This window comes from Anastrepha obliqua, unplaced genomic scaffold (genome assembly GCF_027943255.1).
Source record: "Anastrepha obliqua isolate idAnaObli1 unplaced genomic scaffold, idAnaObli1_1.0 ptg000012l, whole genome shotgun sequence".
NCBI lineage: Eukaryota > Metazoa > Arthropoda > Insecta > Diptera > Tephritidae > Anastrepha > Anastrepha obliqua.
In genome coordinates, this window is record NW_026562179.1 from 4,217,322 (window position 1) to 4,221,983 (window position 4,662).

A 4,662-nucleotide genomic window follows, 5' to 3' on the forward strand; every position below is an offset into this window, starting at 1 on the left:
AAGCAAATTCCTTGCAATATGCCGTCGGCTATTCGTCAATTTGATTTCATACAGAAGTAAAAAACTGAGCAGAGCCAATGTACTTGTACATAATTCACTGCAATCAGCTGTGTAAAGAAGTTCCCCGCTGTCGAGTCGAACGAGATGAAAAAGTTTCATCGCGGTTTCACTTAATTTTTGACAATTCACACTATTCGTAGCCCGTGAGACTACTCTAAACATCACCGTTCTCTGTTTCTTGTGAGATGAATAAATTAATTCTAAGTATTTGCATGCATGAATGTGAAATATTAAGTATCTTGAATTGATATTAAGTGTGTTATTATCAAAATTATTTCATAATATCCACATAAAATTCACTTTGTAAACCATTCATTTACATTAAGGGTTAGTATTCAACAATATGTTGTATAATACTTTTTAAATTATTATGTATATTCATATACTACAAAGTGTGGAATACATATAACATAGAAAATCTACCATCCATATTTATGTTGGCAGAAGAAATATTGGCCTGCTCCATAACACAGCTCATATGCATATCTAAATATATAAAATTCAAGAGCAAATAGACAAAGATATGCAAACATATTCCTAATAAAGGGCTTTCCAATAACAGGTGTTAAGATCAATGGTTTCGTTGCTTGTGTGGCACGTAGCGCCGTCTTGTTGAAAATAAACGTTTCCCAGATCAATACCATCCAATTATGGTCATACAAAATCGTTAATCATCTCTCGATAGCGCAATCCATTCACCGTAACTATTGCTCCAGCTTCATTTTCGAAAAAGTAAGGTCCAATGACTCCGCCGGACCATAAACCGCACCAAACAGTCAAACGTTGAGGATAGAGAGGCTTTTCAACAATAACTCTTGGATTTTCTGGGCCCCAGATCCGACAATTTTGCTTGTTGACGAAGCCACCGAGGCGGAAATGGGCCTCATCACTCAATTTGATTTTTCGATTGATTTCATGCATTTCAACGACCCAATCAGCAAAGGCACGACGTTGTTGATGATCGGCCGGCTTGAGTTCTTGTGTTAACTGGACTATAAGTCTTAAGACCCAAATCTTTATGCAAAATATTCTGTAATGACGTTTGTGGAATGCCTAATTCCAAAAAACGTCGAGGAATGGACAAACCGGGATTTTCTTCCACACTTTCGGCTACAACAGCAATATTTTTGGCTGTTCTTGAGCGACGTGCACGGGTTTTATTCTTCACATCACTAAGTTTTCCCAACAGCTCGAGTTTTTTTACCAATTTCTGTATTACGGCCCGACTCCGAATAGCACGTATTTTTTATATGAGGGGATTTTACATGGCAATAATACACTCGGAGGTTTGCCACTGCCTGCCGAGGGCGACAGCATTTAAAAAAAATTTTGCTTCATTTTGGTGTTTCATGCAGATTTGAAACTACGTTTTCCGAATCCCGAATGGTAGTCGTACTGCTTTAGATATGTATTATATTACTGTACTAAACTTCCATTCTGAGCACTTCAAAAGAACAAAACGTCAGTGATTGCCGAAAATAAATGATAAAAAATAAAAAAATATTGGGTGAATAACCGTTGTTTAAATTTAAATTAAAAAATCCTGGAGAGTCACAAAGGGTTAACAAACTAAACAATTGCGTTAAAAACAGTTGTTACTTTCAAGGGATTTTAAATTTTGCGTTGTTCGGTATTTCTTTCTATTTAAATTCATATTTATCTTAATCTTAATGCATTTCTTGCTGATTTTGCTGCCATCAAGATGTTTCCTTTCTAATACACTTCTCTGATGAAATTTCCTCTTCGTAACGTTTTAACTTGTAACCCATGTAACCCCGTGTGGAGTTGCCTGATCTCCCATCGGGCGCGTCCCAGGTGGTGGATAGGGAACCCTGGCATCACAAGAGTGGCCTTCCCTGATGGGGTGGGTTCAACACTCGTGTGATGACTCAAAGTTGGCATAGAATCAGGGTGCCATCCGCGAACCAAACTGGCTAGGGAGGAGTCCTGAACAAAAACCGAAAAGGTAATGGAAAACGATGGATTAATTACTCCAGGTGGAATCCACACAAGTGGCAATCCACCCGCTTCGGCGGCAGAGGCATGGATTCTGGAGGCCCCAACCATTACCCAAGTTTCTCAGCTCTACGAGCGAGAGCGCATCCTGGAGGAGACGGGGGTTGCTATCGCAATCTCCCCTCCTTCAGAGTCTGAAAAACGTTTCCGTGCTTCTGAGGGCCTGAGTTGTGAGGTCTCTTCGGTGGCTGCACGACCTCCCAAAGAAGCAGCGAAATCGAAGAGCGCGGCAAGGAGGAAGAGAAGAAAGCGGCGGGCAGAGCTCATGCGGGAGAAATCCTCATGTGGCTCTGCCGGCCCTTCTGCGTCTGTGTCTTCCAAACGACCTCGGTCAGCGGAAGTGACACCCACGGAAGCTACCGGGTCTTCGGTGGGTACAGGCACTCCCAAGTTGTCTCGCTTTCGAGGCAAGCGGAGAAAGACGGCGGCTGAAAGCAGCACACCTCCCTGCCCTGCGGTTGCCGCCAATGACCGAGCCACGACCCCCCAAGGTACGAGCGTGGTCTTGGCGCCAGTCAATGTGGCGTGAAGAGGTTCTGCTGAGCCACGTCCCTATCGGCGCCTCGACAAAATGTCCAGCACAGCTGTCTGCCCGGCGAAATCTTCGTCAGTGGAGGATCGGGAGCTGGACCTTCGCCCAAGCACATCCAAGGGTGCGGCCAAGCCATCCTACAGCGAGAAGGCTGCCGGCCCACGACCTGTGGCTGTGATTGGAAAACTGGGGCCTGATCATCAGCTGACGGATGCAGAAATCAAATACTGCAAAAGCCAGCTGATGCGTCGGGTTATTGCCTCCGGTCCGGAAGCCAACGCGAAGGGCTATGAGACAAAGGACGGCACCATAAAGGTGATGTGCGCGTCTCTGGCCAACTTCGAGTGGATCAGGACCGTGGTCAATAACGTGCCCCCCATGGGGACCACTCGCTTCGCAGTCTACAGCGAGGAGAGTGTACCCCTCAGGAAGGCCATCTGCTGGATTCCGGATCCAGACCTGTCTACGGCAGATGTCCTATCCTGTTTACGTGCCCAGAATCCGGGCATCAATACGAGGCTTTGGCGAGTCGTCTCGTACACCAAGGGCAAAAACCGGGAAGGGAAGGAAGGGGCTGCTCTTGTGGTGCGAGTGGACGAGGCCAGTGTTGATGTCATGGGCTCACGGTACGGGAACCGTCTGAGTCTCTTCTTTGGGACGGTCAGCTTCCGTGTCTTTCCCAGATGACTGACTCGGACGATTCCTGTAGCTATCGTCCCTTGACGGTGACGCAAATTAACTTGCAGCATTCCAAAGCCGCTACTGCACTACTAAGTAGAAGGCTTTCCCAGCTGCACACATTACCCCACATAACAGCTGTGCAAGAGCCCTGGGTCTTTAGGGGCCGTCTCTGTACCTTAAGTGCGCTGAAAGGGGCCACGTTATTATATGACAGGAGTTCTAGCAGACCTAGGACCGGTCTTATAGTTTCATTCCATCTCACTGTGACCAGTCTTGAGCAATTCTGTTGCCAAAACCTGGTAGCGGCTGAGGTGGGTTATAGAGATAGACGCGGATGGTCGAAGTTTGTGATTGCATCTGCTTGCTTTCCTTACGATGCTCTGGAAGGGCCACCACCCGGGAAGGCGACTAGTCTCGTGAGGTTCTGTGAGCGGCGCAGTCTGGGCCTCATCCTATGTAGCGATGCTAATGCCCAGCATACAATCTGGGGCAGCAGCAAGTGCAATGGACGGGGCTCTCGACTATTCGAATTTATCGCCTCCTCCTGCCTAGACATACATAACGAGGGCTCACAGCCAACGTTTGTAACGGCTAGAAGGCAGGAAGTGATTGATCTAACCCTACCAAACTCAAAACTTGGGTGGTCAATCACAAACTGGAGGGTCCTTGCCGAAGATTCGTGCTCGGAGTGTGGCGAGGAGGCACAAATGCCACTGCCCTCTAGAAACCCAAGAAAAACAGACTGGCAGAAGTTTAGGGAGGTGTTGCGGGACCTTGACGTTACGCCACCAAGACTTCGAAAAGAACAGGCCATTGAGGCGGCTGCTGAGAAACTCAACGCTGCTCGAATGTTTTGAGTCAGCCTGTCCAATTCGACCTCTCCCCAGCCGGACTCCCGTTCCTTGGTGGAATCGAGAGCTCCAGATGCTGAGGCGCGAGTCGAGAAAATTTCTAAACCGGGCCCTCAAGACTAACCTTGCAGAGGACTGGGAGCGATACCGTGATGTACAGAAGGACTACAAGAGGCTTATTCGGGAATCGAAAATAGCCTCATTTAGGGAATTCTGCAGCGGTATTGAATCTCTGAGTGACACGGCGAAATTGGTTAGGATCCTGAAAAGGGACCCAACGGCAAAGCTGGGGTCACTCAGGAAATCTGATGGCTCCTTCACGGAGCGGAAAAGTGAGACACTCAGCTTGCTGATGGAGTCTCACTTTCCTGGTAATCAGATAAGCATCAGCCGGCAACAGCCTTTATTGATAGAGGCAGTTGTCAGAGCTGCTGCACCTTCTCGGCATGACTGGTTCGTTTCCAGATCTGTGGTGAATGAGGCCGCCATTCGATTTGCCATCAAATCTTTTGGCGACTACAA